A 16,747-nucleotide genomic window follows, 5' to 3' on the forward strand; every position below is an offset into this window, starting at 1 on the left:
AACCTAAGTTTCATGAAAGCCTGGGTTCTTGGTTTTATTCATTGGCCCACAGCAGGCACGCAGCAAACACTTGTTGCATAAAAAAGCAAATGAATCACAGACGATGCTCGGGAAACAGATTTTCACAGGAGATGTTAGAGTTGTGGGGCTTTTTCCGTAAAACAAGAAGCCTGGGGGGGTGGTGTGTGTGTGTGTGTGTGTGTGTGTGTGTGTGTGTGTGTGTGTGTGTGTGTGTGTGTGTGTGTGTGTGTGTGATGCAGGGGTGCCTGACAACCGCCCCCACTTGTAGGGAACAACACGTGAGTGTCAGATGATTTGTGTGTTAACATATATTTTAACCAGAGCCAGCATTCATTCATTCACATCCTCACTCACTTATTCACCAGACACTTTGTGGGCAGCAAGTCCATGTCCTGTGCTCTGCAAGACATCAAGTGGGCAGGTGTTGAGAACATGGGCCCTGCTACTAAGGCTTCTGCAGTTTGGTGACAAAGTCCTGCCCGGCTCTGAGGACATATCCGGGAGGGCCCAGACATTGAAGCCAAGGGTAACCCCAGCAACACCTAATTAAGAAAGTAAATTCGAGGCCAGAAAATCTGTGGCTCATCCATTGTGGCTCAGCAGGTTAAGAACCCGACGCAGTGTCCATGAGGACACGGGTTCGATCCCTGGCCTCCCTCGGTGGGTTAAGGTTCCAGCATTGCTGTGAGCTGCTGTGTAGGTCACAGAAGCGGCTTGGATCTCGAGTTGCTGTGGCCGTGGCATCGGCCGGCAGCTGCAGCTCCAATTCAACCCCTAGCCTGCGAACCTCCATGTGCTGTGGGTGCGGCTCTAAAAAGAAGAAATCAGCATTTTGTCACCAAGAGGAAAAGATACTCGGCTGAGTGGCCACTAGTGGGAAGGTCCCCTCCCCCAGAGCACCCTGGGAGGACTCTGGAGGGAGGGAGGTGGGTGAAGAGGAGGGATTTCCCAGAAGTAGAGCCTGCTCTCTCTTCCCCAGGGACAGGCCAGGCGTGGAGGGAATCACACACTAGAAAGAAGCCCCTGCTGTCCTGAGAGACCCTGCAGATGGCATCCCCCGGGCCGTGGGGAAGCCAGTCTCTTGCCCTTGACATCTGCTGCAGGCAGGTCTATAAGAGGCAGACCATTCCTGGACCACAGGCAACACATCTTACCTCCTGAAAACACATCCCCTTTCCAAGGTGGGGTCATCACAGTGGGTAACCAAGTACCTTATCTGATGAACTGTGGCTGGCACGCGGGAAGCGGGCTGGGTGCCCTGGCACCTTCGATACCTGGCTGTCTTTGTTACAACTAATTGCCATGCCTGCTTAACTTCATGATGGTTCCACACAGCGAAACACAGCGCCTCCAAGACTCCTCATGAATTTATTTGTTCGCACTTCACAGCCATCCTTTTCCTGGATGGGCCTGCAGGATGGCCATGCACTGGCCCGCATCCTTTGACCCCTGGTATCTTTTATCCGCACCATCAGCTTCCACCTCTCTGCCCCCAGCCTCACCCCAACATCCTGGACCCCAACTTTGAAGGCCAGTGGGTCCTGTCCCAGCTTTTTCCAGCCTGGTCCTGGCACGTGGGAGACCACTGGAGAGGGGGCAGGCCAGTTGGCCCAAGGAGCAGGTCTCATCCGTGGAAGTTAAGGGTCCAGGCTCTCCTTGTCCAGCCACTATCAGAAAGGCAAGTGTAGGTCTCCAGGCTTGGACCTCTGCTCCAGCCTCTTCCCTTCTCCCCTGCCACGGATGAATCAGAAGAAAAGGTGGGTTAGCGATGAGAGGCTGGGCTGCCTCAGGAGGGGGCCCGAGACGCCTGGGAAGGACTGGGCCTCCTTCTTTGGCTCCTTTGCATAGTGGCCCCCATCTGGCCCCATTCCTGGGCTCCCTGGTTTCCCCAACCCAGACCCTCTCTCCTTACAGGCCCCATGAGGGTCCCCGCAACCCATCAGCAGCTGCTCAGGCCCTGAAGTGGCTCCTGCAGAAGCTGCTTTTATATCCCTGGTCCTTTAGATATGGTTACCTTTAATGGCCCCTTTGTCCCCCAAGAATCAAGTCCAAGCTCAATCTCCAGGCCCAGCAAAGTGAAGCTTCATACAACTGACCAGCGGGGTCCCCTTCTCTCTGGTGCCTCCCCCGTCTGCCTGGGTCCCAGAGTCCATCTCAACCCTCGGTGTATCGGGCGTACCCTCCCTCCGTGACAGAGTTCTTGCCACCGCCCAGCTCCCCCTTCATCTGCCCACCAGAAGCTCCTGCCTCTCCCCCACCATCCACAGTCCCCCGACTCCTCTAGGTCCAGCCCCAGGGCCCCTGTAAGCCTCTCTGGCCACATCAACATGACTGATTTTTCTCTTCCCTGATTTCCTTCAGCCTTCATGGCCTGTTCCATGTGGCAGTAAGCATCATTGTTTTTATTGGAAAGTATGTGAGATTTGGAGCCCAAAGTTCAAGGTCTGCCTCTACTGTGCCCTGGGCTAGCAAAGCCAAGCCCCTGCTCATCCACACAGATGTGGTGGCATGTCCCCATAACCTACCTGTAAGGTCCTTCAAGAAGGGACTAGGGCTGCAGTTAGACACACTTTTTCAGGTCTCCTGCTCCATCTAACAAAGCCAAACACCTACCCCTCTGCCACTCAGTCAAAAGAGGAGAAGTTAATCGAAGTCAAAAAGATACAGGGTCCCCAGTGTTCACTGCAGCACTATATGCAACAGCCAAGACATGGAAGCAACCTAAATGTCCATCAGCAGAGGACTGGACAAAGAATGTGTGGTACATATACACAGAGAAATACAACTTAGCCATAAAAAATGAATGATTAATGCCATTTGCAGCAACAGCCTAGAAATTATTATATTAAGTGAAGTCAAAGACAAATATCATATGATATCACATATATGTGGAATCTAAAATACGATACAAATGAACTTATTTATAAAACAGAAACAGACTCACGGACATAGAAAACAAATTTATGGTTATCAAAGGGGAAAGGGGGGAGGGATAAAATAGGAGTTTGGGATTAGCAGATACACACTACTATACATAAAATAGAGGAACTCTCTTGTGGTGCACCAGGTTAAGGATCTGGGTTGTCACTGCAGCAGCTTCAGTCACTGCTGTGGTGTGGGTTTGATCCCTGGCCAGGGAACTTCCACAAGCCGTGGGCGGGGCCAAAAAATAAACAAAATAGATAAACAACAAGGACCTACTGTATAATATAGGGAACTATAGGAGCTCCCGTCGTGGCTCAGTGGTTAACGAATCCGACCAGGAACCATGAGGTTTCAGGTTCGATCCCTGGCCTTGCTCAGTGGATTAAGGATCCGGCATTGCCGTGAGCTGTGGTGTAGGTAGCAGATGAGGCTCGGATCCCGCGTTGCTGTGGCTCTGGAGTAGGCCGGCGGCTTCAGTTCTGATTCATCACCTGGGTGGCAACCTCCATATGCCACAGAAGCTGCCCTAGAAATGTCAAAAAGACAAAAAAAAAAAAGAGAGAGAGAGATGAAAAAATTTACTTCCTGGATCACGCTATACCTGAAGGCCGATTTTAAAAAAGGATTTTATTATTTCCAAGTAATATATTATGGACCTTAGACTTAGCTTGAATTTTCCAGCACAGGCAGTGGTTAATTTAATTGATATGAGAATGAAATTAAGTCTAATAGCACTAGCTGAAAACACCATTTATAGGTAAGGGTAGAATTTCAGGGGTAGAAATAACCTAAATCTAAAGAGGAGGGTTGGAGTTCCCTTGGTGGCGCAGTGGTTAACGAATCCAACTAGGAATGAGGTCGCAGGTTCCATCCCTGGCCTTGCTCAGTGGGTTAAGGATCTGGCGTTGCTGTGAGCTGTGGTCTAGTTTGCAGAAGCGGCTCAGATCCTGCGTTGCTGTGGCTGTGGTGTAGGCTGGTGGCTACTGCTCTGATTAGACCCCTGGGAACCTCCATATGCCATGGGAGTGGCCCTAGAAAAGGCAAAAAGATGAAAAAATAAAATAAAATAAAATAAAATAAAAAATAAAGAGGAGGGTTACCAGGCATCCTGTATATATAGGATATGTCCTGTATTTAATGATTTTGTCTCGATTCCTGCATTGGCCTTCTTAGGACAGCCTAAATGTCTCATATTCAGCTTTTTCCAATAAATTAAAAAATTCAAGAGTTGGAGCTATTTAGTAAATTATCTGGGCTTTCTATGCTTTTATTTGCTAACTTTGGTGGCCCTGCTAAGAAGTCATTCAACCCCTAAATCTTCCAAGCTTCGGCCTCCTCTGTGGTATCTCTGTCAGTCAAAGCCCAGTTTTAAACATTTATTTATTGGCTGCACCTGCAGCACAAGAAAGTTTCCCCTCCAGGGATGGAACCCACACCACAGCAGCCAACAGAGCCACTGCAGTGACAACACTGGATCCTTAACTCACCGAGCCACCAGGGAAATCCCTGAAGCCCAATTTTATTTTTATTTTTTTATTATTACTATCTTTTTTTTTTTTCTTTTTAGGGCCACACTTGCAGCATATGAAAATTCCCAGTCTAGGGGTCAAATTGGAGCTACAGCTGGTAGCCTGCGCCACAGCCCCCGCAGCACTGGATCGAAGCCATGTCTGTGACCTACACCACAGCTTATGGCAACACCAGATCCCCACTCACTGAGCAAGGCCAGGAACTGAACTCACATCCTCATGAATACCAGCTGGATTTGTTTCTGCTGTGCCACAACAGGAACTTCTTGAAGCCCAATTTTATTTTATTTATTTATTTATTTTTTGTCTTTTCGCCTTTTCTAGGGCCGCACCTGCGGCATATGGAGGTTCCCAGGCTAGGGGTCCAACCAAGGGGTAGCCACCGGCCTACGTCAGAGCCACAGCAACGTGGGATCCGAGTCGTGTCTGCAACCTACACCACAGCTCCCGGCAACGCCGGATCCTTAACCCACTGAGCAAGGCCAGGGATTGAACCTGCAACCTCATGGTTCCTAGTCGGATTGGTTAACCACTAGCCTCAAGGGGAACTCCTTGAAGGACAATTTTAGACGAAGGTTTAGTAGAGTTCCCTTTTTGATTAAGTGGGATTTTAGCCAGATTTTTAGTCTCTTGTAACCAAAAGAAAGCTAACTGGACACAATTAATTATAGAACCGCCAACACCTAAGTTCTAGCCTTGCTAAAATAATACCTACATTTTATTCATCACTTACCACGTTCAAGTTAAATACATTATTTCCTGAATAAGCCCACTCGTCTTTTTCTGTTTCACAAATGAGGAACCTGAGGCTCCTCAAGTTTATATAACTACCCAAAAATTACACAGCTAGATGGATAGAACTGGGAAACCAAGACACCACCAGGAGTATGCCACTGCGCCGTATTCCTCTCGAGTCTAGACTCAGAATTCTAAATTCTCGTCTGCTATTGCAGACAGAATTCCTTTACCGGGCTTGGGTTCACTACCAGTTGAGCTAAAATAACTCATAGAAAGCTGAACTTCCCACAAATAGCTCTGATTTGAAGCCAAGCACAGGAAAAGCACACAAACAGAGCTTTGTTTAAAGTGAGTGGAGGAAATCCCCTCAATACTACCATTTTTCTCTAATTTCCCAGCAACGATCGAGATCAGAAAGTAAGTTTGGGGCTCACTTGAGTGAGCCCCTCCGTATCACACACTCTGCAAAGCATTAATCGAAGTCAACTCCATCCATGAAATTAACTGGACACCTGGACATTTTCCACTCTATAAAGACGCAGTCTTTTACACCGTCTGAGCTGGATGTGAGCTATGTCCACGTGCAGATCGGAGACAAAGGAATTACCAAGTTTCCAAAACATCGTTGATGCTTCTTTTAAATATGTGAACATTTAGTAAAAGGAGTCATGCGCTCTTACCTATGACCTGACATTCCGTGTGCAGTTCACCTCGTTGGCTATTTCTCTCAGTAACAACATCCCTCCCCAGAAACTGAGGACAACAGAGAGGTGAGACCCTCCAAAGTCAGCCAGGCCAATAGCAAATTGATTAAAAAAAAAAAAAAAGTTCCCCCTTTCCAGAGGTGACCGAGTCACCTGGATCATTGAACCATGGTTCATTTAGACTGCAAAGCAGTCAGAGGTCAAGGGAAGTCCTTTTCCTGTCCTCGGATTCTGCCTCCACCCACCGACAGCGCCCTTAATAATTCCTGCAGCCTCTCACACGCGCGCGGATGCTATGATGCTGAAACTGACAACACTTATGACCTGACCCTACCCAGAACCCAGACTGGGACCTGAACCCACATTCTGGGACTCAAACCCAGCCAAAAGCCAGGCTGGGCCTTGAACCCACGGTTTTCACATTAGAATCACTCACCTGCTGTCTGGACTTATTGAGGTTGAGGTTTTTGTGCCTCAGTGCAGAAGGAATTCACTGAGAGACAAAGGGATCAGCAAGAAATAGATTTATTGAGATAAGACACTGGTGAGAGAGGTGATCAGGCAAGCGAGGAGGCTCTGCCCCCCGGGGATCAGGCAGGCTACAATTTTATAATCCGAGGGGAGTGGGGGTGTGAAAAGACCACCTCTTTCTCTTTCTTCCAGTAGTAGCTCCTCCTTCGTATCTGGTAAGAGAGTTTTTGACCCTATAAGGTCAGACTAGGACTGTCAAGCTGGTTATTCAAATCAGCAGAAGGGCAGTCCTTAAACGCCTGCCCTGGGTCCGAAGGGTAATGACCTGAGGCATGTCTCATGCACATCTCATGCTTTTATTTGCAGTAAGCCTGCTTCGTTCTGATGGCTTTCTTTTTTTTTCCTTTTTTTGTCTTTTTGCCATTTCTTGGGCGGGACCCGAGCCGCGTCTGCGAGCTACACCACAGTTCACGGCAACGCCGGATCCTTAACCCACTGAGCAAGGCCAGGGACCGAACCCGCAACCTCATGGTTCCTAGTCAGATTTGTTAACCACTGCGCCACGACGGGAACTCCTGATGGCTTTCTTGAGCGATTATTCAATTATTAACTTACAGTGGTCTCCCCAAATTCCCTAGGTTTCCCTCTCTACCTGCTTCCGCGACTACCTGTGTAACATCCTACTCAATCCCTATCAATGCGACAGGTGCTCAAGAGAGCAGAGGTGGGAGGTGGGCACTGGCGGAAGCCTGGAGGGATGGAGGCTGGTGGGCAAAGCTTTTCCTCCTGCCTCTCTCTACTTGATCCAGTGTCTCTCCTTGATGATTTCCTGGCAGCCCTGAATATTTGATGCAGGTATTTCTAGGAACGAAAGAGATGCGCTTCCTTTCCACCTGTCCCAGCAGCCTGAAGGAGGGCTTCTCTGGCTCCTGGAGAGGGTCAAGGGAGCCAGCATGGCCAGGAGACATGGGGTGTGGGAATCCCACACGCCTGAGGTCAGCAGGATGGTGATGCCCGCCCCACTCCACCTCCACTCCACATCTTCCCAGCACAGGAGGGCATCTTGCACCTGGGCTAAGCCCAGCCTAAACTGCTGACCTGCTGAACAGGTCATCAAAACTGGAAGCCAAAAATAATGTCTGTTGTTTCAACCCCGGAGGCAAGATATTAACAAGATATTAACTCGGGGAGTCAGTGTAGGAACATGGGCTGGATACATTCTTTGATATGGATATTGATTAACTTTTGTGGCTTAAGGGCTCCAGGGAGTAACACCCCCACTGGCCTTGTTTTATTATAGGCAATGAGCCTTCCCCACAGGCCTTGTTTACTATAGGAACACAACTCTCCAGCCTACTCCTCAACTGATAGAAAAGGAATGAGAGGAATGGTGACTTAGTCTAAGGAAAGAAAAGGACAAAGAAACCATAAAACTTCCACGGGACATTTCCACGCCTAGAACCCCTATTGGACCAGGACTGATGGAGGTAACTGGGCAGGGTCAATGGGAGAAAACCACATTTTTCTGGACCCCACATTGGTACCTCCCCCCACCTTTAAGAGATAAAAACCCCTATAGGACAATAAAGAAGGGGGCGCTTCTCCCCCTCCCAGCAGCCCAGGGAGCTCTTTGCTTTCCTGTAATAAAGACTTTGCTTGCTTGCTGCCTGTGTGTTCACGGAGTTCATTCTTCGACTGCCATGAACAAGAACCCGGATTCTGATAACATCTTTCCGTCATCACCCCTAAGTTTTGAAATTAATGACAGAGAAAGAGCCACCTGATTGCCCAGTCCCCAGAGCCGTCCCTCCTCAAGGCTCCACGTTCTGAGATAATAAATGTTCTTTGGGTTTGGGGTTTTGTTTGCTGGTTGGTTTTTCTTTTTAGGGCCACATGTGCAGCATATGGAAGTTTCCAGGCTAGGGGTCAAATCGGAGCTGCAGCTACCTGTCTACACCACAGCCACAGCAATGCCAGATCTAAGCCACATCTTCGACCCACACCACAGCTCACAGCAACGTCGGATTCTTAACCCTCTGAGGGAGGCCAGGGATCAAACCCACGTCCTCATGGCTACTAGTCTGGTTCTTAACCTGCTGGGCCACAACAGGAGCTCCAAGGTTTTTGGGGGGGGGCGGGGGGGTTACTTTGAAATGCCACTCTTCGATGCCATCACTGTCAGCTCCCAGATAGAGCACTGCTGGGGGCTGAAAAGATGAGATGAGGCCCCTGCCTTCAAGGAAATGACAGGCCCGTTGAACTTAAGACATTTTCAACCAGGCTGTCAACTCTTTGAGGTGAGGGGCTGGCAATATCTGTGTCTGTGGAAAGGATTTGAATCTGAAGCACAGTAATTTGCAGAGCGATACAAGGTCACCCCTCTAGGGACACAGTGAGTGGGCCTGTCCCCCCATATGGAGGCCTCATGAAGCAGGACAGGTGCTAGGTGGTCCTTGAAGGAGGTGTGAGACTCAGAGAGATGGGGGTATGAGGGGAGACAGAGAAAGGCAGCATCCTCTCGGGCCCTGGAAAGATGGCTGCTCCATAGGGATTTGTCCTGGGAACAGGTGAATGGCCGGGAAGTGAGCTCAGATGTGGTGATTCAGGGCATGAAAGACACCTACCAGAAGAAGCGCTCTCTCAAGGCAGCTGGCAAAATTCATTCTACGAGGTCACGAGGCAGACCTGGCACAAGCCACTGTCCCCTGTAGCCAAGCTCCAGAAGCCTCTCAAAGGCTCATTGTCTCAGGGGCCACCAGGCCAATGCCAGTGACCTTGGAAGTGCCCAGGCCAGAAGAATCTCTATCCACTTGTGCATCCCTGTGACCTTCATTTTCTCTTACCCAGCGGGCTTCCTGCCGGCCTGGGGTGGGGTCGCAGAGCAGGCCTTTAATTGGATTGTAGGCTAAATGGACTTCCGAAGCCTGGAAGCAGAGTAAGAGAGGCACCTGCTTCTTCTAGTTGCTACACACTGCCCCATCCCCCGCTCCATCTGTGCTGCCGGGGCCTCAGAGGAATGATGACGGGCTGCAGGGTGACAGCCAAGCTCTGCACAGGGCCGTCCCCCTCAGGGCCTGGAGACCAGGCAAAAGGAAGCCCCTGTCTTCTGCTCCCAGCTCTGAACACAAAGGCACCCGATAATTCCCAAACTAGAACCAAACCAGCTACAGCATTCAAGCACAGAGCAGCTATTGTTCATTTTGTTCAAGGAGCCTTCTTGCTTTTGCTGAGCAATGCTCATGGGCTAAATAGATCCCAGCTCCATTAGAAAACTCAGTGCCATGATCCCTGTGTTGTAGAGAGAAAGGTGTCTGAGGTCTCAACGCTCGTGAGTGAGAGGAGGATTTGAACCGGTTCAGTCCGATAGGGAAGTCCGCGCTCTGTCCACGACGCCCCCACGCGGTGCCGGGAGACTATGATTTCATCAGGGTCCGCGCTGCATGCTTGTTTCACAGGAGCCTAGCTGTAGAGGCGTTGCATCTTAGCCGAGAGCGAGTGGGTGAACATCAGACATCAGACCCAGCCCTGTCATAAAGCAGCCACCAAAGCCATGAGGCCTTGGGCCTATCAAGTGTTAATCAAGTGTTATCGCCAGACTTCAATTTTAGGTATGTAGGTATTGTCTCTTTAGGGCCCCACCCACAGCATATGGAGGTTCCCAGGCAAGGGGGCAAACTGGAGCTGGAGCTGCCAGCCTACACCACAGCCACAGGGGATCTAAGCCATGTCTGCGACCTACACCACACTTCACAGCAACCCACCAAGTGAGGCCAGGGATCAAACCTGCATCCTCATGGATACAAATCGGGATCATTATTGCTGAGCCACAATGGGAACTCCAACGTTTTTCATTCGTAGAATAAGAAAAGGAGGCTGGATGATGGACCAGACCCCCTCCAGCTGCTATGGTTGAGCGGCTTTTCACCTCTTCCGTAGAGAGACTACCCCAGGCTGAAGTAGGACCTTCTGTCCCAACTAACAGCTTCTAGAAAAGCAGCTCACATTGGCCCCTCCAGACGCTTCCGATCCCCACTGTTAGGAAGAGGAGGTTCGATAGCACCAACTTGGCTGCCAGAGGCTCAGCTTGGTGGGTGATGGGGCAGTTAAGGGGGCAACAGTGATGGGTTCTTGGACCCACTAATAACCTTTCAATGGGATGACATTCAATAAGAATGGTAAAGATCCACCAAGCCAGCCATTCCGGGCCCGAGAATGATGGCTTTGCTGCCTATGTTTTGGGAAAGGAGCACCCATTAATGTCATCCACCTTCCTCTCCTTCCCAATCCTCTCCTCCAGCAGAAAAAGCCGCAGAGCTGTGGTATGACACGAGGGGTCGGGGGCGGGGGCCAGCCTTGCTAGCAGAGGACATGCCTTTCCTGAAAGTTGGTCCTGCGGGATCAAAAGTCAGGACATTGATTGACTCTCCACACCAACCCCCCAAATCAATTAACCACACCCAGCGGGCAGGCCCAAGGGAGAAGGGCACTGCAGCAGATGTCTGCCAGGTGGTGAGGAGCGTCACCTGTCCTAAGGCTGCTGCACAGGTGAAGAGAAGCGGGGGACCCACACCTGCACCTCCTCCGGGGCCTGCAGTGCCTTGACGCAAAACCCCGCCCTCCAGTGTCCCAGGGACCGAGGCTGCAGAATTCTGACCCAGACAGAGCCTGCAGTCGCTGGGAGCCGGTCCAGAACACAGCCTGTGCGAGGAAAGAGGTTTGCCCAAGGAGAGGAAGAGTAAAAAGAAACAGAAGCCGTTGCTTCCAGTCGGGGGAAGAGTTTGAGTCAGAGCTGACTGCTGGGTGGAAGACGGGGACGAGGCGTGTACAGGTACCTGCTTCGGATTTCCTCTCCCTCTTCTACCTTGTAAAGCACCAGTCTGGATGTCTGGAGGGGAGGCTCACCCCTGCAGGGGCTACAGGAGGGATTTAGGTGGGCCTGAAGGCTACCCTGGGGGTAGGGTGGGAGGGAGAATTGGGATGGGGGCGACAGCTGGGAGGAAGGGGAGGGAGCCAGGGCAGCCGCTGCTGCTGGAGGCATCTCTGCTGGCTCCTGCTGGACACTAATGCAGAGGGTCAGCGGTGAAGGGCTGGTCTGGGGCCAAGGGTCAGGTAGCTGTGTCCCTCCGGGTCATTATCTGTTACGTGGGGCAGAGCTTGGGGAAGAGATGCGCTGGCACATTTCACAAGGAGGCCCCCTGGGGAGGAAGAGCAGCCTCGGTAGAAGGGATGTGGATGCTGGAGGCTACGCTGATTCCATCCTGGAGGGTCCTTGGGGGAGGGAGGCTGCCCTTCTCCATAGGGCCTGGCACAATGGGGCTGGACTGGGCCGAGAACCTCTGCTGTGACTGACAGAGAAGCTGCGCAACCTTAGGCAACTCATGCAATCTTTCTGGGCCAAGAAAAATCAGAAAAATGCCCACTCTGCTAACTTGGATAGTTGTGAGTTCAGCTGTGAAAGAGCTTTGTGACATGTGAAGGGGACTTAAATGGAAAGGCATCAAATCGTCACCACAGCCTCTTAGACTAGGGGTCCCCAGCTGTGGCGGATGCTACAATCTCTTGAGAAGCTTTTTAAATATGCTGCACCCTCAACTCCACCTTCCATCAGTGATTCAAATTACAGGAGGGAGAGGGGAGGCGTTAAGACAGCACAGGGTATAGGAAGCGGTACTTTTCAAAAACCTTCTCAGGTGACCCCAAAGCCCCGGGAAAGGTGGAGATCCAAGACCTAGGCCCCCCCACTCCCTGTTTCTTGAAGATAGTCAGGTAGTGGACGTGTCTTAGAAAAGCAGATCCCAGGCTTCTCCCAGATCACCTGCATCAGACCTTCTAGGAGGCCAGGCAACCCCTGTATTGAACAGGGAGCAGGGCAGCCTGGACGCATCATTCTGGGACCAGCCCATCAATTCCCTCCTCCCTGCAGGATGAATATCTCACCCGCGGGTGTCACGTGTTCTGGACAGCGCGGGCAAAGCCGCTCAGGGAGGGTATGTGCCCCTCCCTGGGGAACAGGTGCACCCAGGTGCTTCTAGGTCAGGGTCTCGCTGGATGGTATGTCCTATCCCATTCTTGCTCCACCAGGTGACAGCCCAATTATAAAGTGACAAATGTCCCAGCCACAGAGGCTGAGAGCCTTAAGCTCAAGAGGACACTGTGATGCATTATCCATAACAAGCAGCACAGATTAGCAGCATTTGTCATTTGGCCAATAGATCGGCCAGGCTTTTCTGTGTCACATTCTCTCTGCTGGTTCTGTTCCATCATCTGAGATCATAGAAACACGCACACACACTCTCACACACACCAACCTCAGTAAACACACAAAGTGGGGGGGGGCTGAAGAGGACTCAAGGATCCCGGTACCCATGCTACCTGGGAACCTGGCTGGTGTGGTGCTGAATAATGCAGGACCCACCACTGCCCCTGGGAATGTTCTCTTTAGTTCTCTCATCTCACGGGGCAATATTAGCCCTGCATTTAAAAGTGACGATGCTGGAGCCGGACTGCCTGGGGGTGCTATCCCAGCCTCCCATTTGCTGGCCATGGAACCCTGGACCAGCGGTTCCCATGGAGTAGGGATTCGCATAGCACCACCAGGAGAGCAAAGGAGTCAGGACACGTGGCCGCACATGCTATACTGGGGCAGGGTCTGCTGACATTCATTTCTGACGTTAATTTCTGCTGTGTTCATTGTTCTTTTATGATAGGCGAGAAAGCTGAGGCCAAGAAAATAATTTACTCAATTTATTCATGCTCCTTGACTCTCTCTCATAGGAGTACAACCTAAGGGGACAGTCATCAATGTAAACATGTACGTATGTGAAAAATGTTCATGGTAGCATCATTTAGAAGAAGAAAAAGTTAGAAAACAATCTGAATGTCTAATAATACAGGATACATTACCAAAGTGATGGTGCGCCTGCAGGATGGGTAGGTAATAATTGCATGAGAAAATTAGAGACAGGAGTTCCCATCGTGGCGCAACAGAAACGAAACCGCTAGGAACCATGAGGTTTCAGGTTCGATCCCTGGCCTCGCTCAGTGGGTTAAGGATCGAGCATTCCCTCACGTGAGCTGTGGTATAGGTCACAGACATGGCTTGGATCCCGTGTTGCTGTGGCTCTGGCGTAGGTCAGCGGCTACAGTTCTAATTGGACCTCTAGCCTGGGAACCTCCATGTGCCGCAGGTGAGGCCCTTAAAAAAAAAAGGCAAAAAGCCAATTAGAAACATTATATAAAGTTTTTTAGATGAAATACAAGAGGATCTCAATAGAGGTGTAGATGCAGAGACTCAGCTGGTCTGGAAAAAAACTACAACAAAATACTGACACTGAAAGTCCGGTTGTGGGATGACAGGACTCTCATTTTTTTCCTTATACTTTTCTGAATTGTACTTATTTTGCATAATGAGCAGACACTACCTTTAAAGTCAGTAAATAAAACATTTGTTTCAAGTCATTTACTCAAGGTCAAAGAGGGCACCAGGAGCCCACTCAGGCTTTCTCCATCCCTGTCCAGGCTTCTACTGGACAGCCTGCAGCAGTAGGAGGAGAGACGGAATGGGCTGAGGATGATGAATGAATGTCAAAAAGCATGGGATGGAGTTTCCACTGCAGCTCAGCAGTAATGAACCTGACTAGTATCCATGAGGATGGGGGTTTGATCCCTGGCCCCACTCAGTGGGTTAAGGATCCAGCACTGCCATGAGCTGTGGTGTGGGCTGCAGACATGGCTTGGGTCTGGCGTGGCTATGGCTGTGGTGTAGGCTGGCAGCTGCAGCTCTGATTCAACCCTTAGCCTGGGAACTTCCATATGCTGCAGGTGCTGCCCTAAAAAGAAAAAAGGAAAAAAAAAAAGGGCATGGGATTGGTGTAGCCGTGCAGGATCGGGATTCGGCTCAGTGGGGACCCTGGTCTGGATATGCAGCCCCAGCTCCAAGGACTGAGCAGAACGAGCAGTGTTATATGGACTTTGCCATCCAGAGCCACCACATGGCCATCCCATGTGCACAATCCAGAGCCTGCCCTTGGGGTCACTGCCCTTTCCCAGTGATGGAGAGAGCCAGCTTCTACTTTGAGGATCCCAAAGCATTGTACCAACTCTCTTCCCTTTGCCTTTCATCCAGGCTCCCTCTGCAAGTGGGGAGCTAAAGACACAGAGGCTCCTGATCAGCATCCTTGCTGGTCTGCAACCCCTGCTTCTCCTTAATATAGAAGCGCCTTTCTGTGCCAATGCCTTTCCAGTTCTAAAGCCAAGCTGTTGACACAGCCCACACCCAGGAATGGTGATTCTGCTACTTTGAAACAAAAAAAGATCTGGAATCACTTAATAATGAAGATAGACCTCATCTAAGAAAAATAGGGAGGAAGGAAAGGAAGGAGGGAGAGCAGGAGAAAAGCAAAGGGAAGAGATTCCTCGTACTTGGTGTCACATGAAAAACTTGGACATTTTCAAAACGTTGCCATAACTTACTCCGTGTATATTTAACTATTAAGTTCTGATCTTCATACAACAAGAGGCTGGAGGAGATGACCTCTGAAATTCAGTGATTCTATATAAAGTCGAAATTGTAGTTAACTCCCTCCCTCTTTGGAAAAGATCACTCTGGGGGCAAAGGCCAAGCAATAAAGTTGGCCAGGCTGTCGAGGGACTCAGCTGTACATTTAATGAATCGGCTTGAGCAGCCACAGAAGTTGAAGCAAAAGCTCAAAAACTGTCTAATCCAACCACCTCACTGCACAGCTGAAGAGAGACACCTGGATAAAGAATACCACCACCAGCTAGGGTCTGCCCAGTGCCAGGCAGACGACCTACTCAGGGTCACGGCAAGGTAGCGACCAACCCAGAATTAATTAAACGTCACCCTCGCCTTCCCCACAGCCCACTCGTCCTGACTCTGGGTGGATTTAAAGATGAAAGAAGCCTTCAGTGAGCAGAAACTCCTCCTGCCAGCCTAAGAAGTCTGGAAAAGGAGCAGACCAAAGGCATCAACAGTCAAGAGCAAATACATCCTCTCGCCTTCTGTCTCTGAGCACAGAGAAAGCAGGGAAGAAAGAACGTAGTCCCGGACCAGCGGGTTGAGGAGCAGACAAGAGCATCAGGCCTCTCCTGGCTTGGGCAAAGATGAGTCAGAGGTAAGGGCCCTCGGGAACACCAAGAATGTCTCCAGTTCCCGTTGTGGCTCAGCAGGTTAAGAAGCCAGCATAATGTACATGAGGATGCAGGTTCAGTCCCTGACCTCGCTCCGAGGGTTAAGGATCGGGCGTTGCTGTGAGCTGGGGTGTAGGTCGCAGACACGGCTTGGATCCTGACTTGCTGTGGCTGTGGTGTAGGTCGGCAGGTGCAGCTCCGATTTGACCCTTAGCCCCAGAACGTCCATATGCCACTGCAGGGGTGGTTGCAAAAATAAGAAAAAGAAAAAAGAAAGGGCTTCCTGGGGGACTTAATCCCAGCTCCGGAGAAATCAGGACCAACCAGGAGGAGCTGGCACCTGAAGTACCCCCAGAGACAGCCAGAGTGCCACCCTGAAAACGGTATTTAGGAAAACAGGGAAGGAGCCTGAAAACCCTGGTTACTTAGAGCTCACTGCTTGTGCTTCTTTCTGTCCTGCTCAGATGGCAAATAAGATTTTATAAACATGATGATTAGTCAAGGCTCCTTTTTTTTTTTTCTTTTCTTTTCTTTTAGGGCCACACCTGTGGCATATGCAAGTTCCCAGACCAGGGGTCGAATTGGAGCCATAGCCACCAGCCTCCACCACAGCCACAGCAACTCAGGATCCAAGCTTTGTCTGCGACCTACGCCACAGCTCACAGCAACACCGGATCCTTAACCCGCTGAGCGAGGCCAGGGTTCAAACCTGCATCTTCATGTATGCCAGTCAGATTCATTTCCAGCTGAGCCACAAAAGGAATTCCAGTCAAGATTATTCTGGAACGTTTTCAGTCAAAGGCCCGGTTTAGTGGGGAAAGTACCTGTGAAGAGAAAGGCATGTCCTGCAAGAGCTGGGACCTGAACTCATGGCCTCATACTGCAGGCAAAGGCCTTTCCCTCTTCCTGAAAAAAACTCAGGATCTTCCCAGAGTACCTCTCACATGCTGGAAGCAAGCAGAGGCAGAAACATTTTCTGAGTCTTCTCTATGCAGGCATCAAGCCCTGGGTGCAAACTTTGTCTCCTTCCCTTCCTAGCTGTGGGGCTGTAGGCAAGTTGCTTCTCCTTGCTGAGCCTCGGTTTCCTCATCTGTAAAATGGGGATACGTATGGCCACCTCGGAGGGTCAATTGTGCAGTGATGTCATTTGGGGAAAAAAAAAAAAAAAGCCATGCCAGTCCCAGTCTTTGATTTGGTTACCAACAGGCA

General features: G+C 50.4%; 1 protein-coding gene across 1 annotated transcript in view; it reads right to left on the bottom strand.

The window, feature by feature from the left end:
* Positions 1 to 1,370: 1,370 nt before the first annotated feature.
* Positions 1,371 to 16,747, bottom strand: part of KCNA6 (potassium voltage-gated channel subfamily A member 6) — a 34,258-nt gene continuing 18,881 nt past the window's right edge. Inside the window, exon 2 of the mRNA XM_047787777.1 lies at positions 1,371 to 1,752. The gene's annotated coding sequence lies outside the window, so the exon portion shown is untranslated. The remainder of the gene's footprint in view (positions 1,753 to 16,747) is intronic.

The sequence above is a fragment of the Phacochoerus africanus genome, chromosome 7 (genome assembly GCF_016906955.1).
Source record: "Phacochoerus africanus isolate WHEZ1 chromosome 7, ROS_Pafr_v1, whole genome shotgun sequence".
Taxonomy (NCBI): Eukaryota; Metazoa; Chordata; class Mammalia; order Artiodactyla; family Suidae; genus Phacochoerus; species Phacochoerus africanus.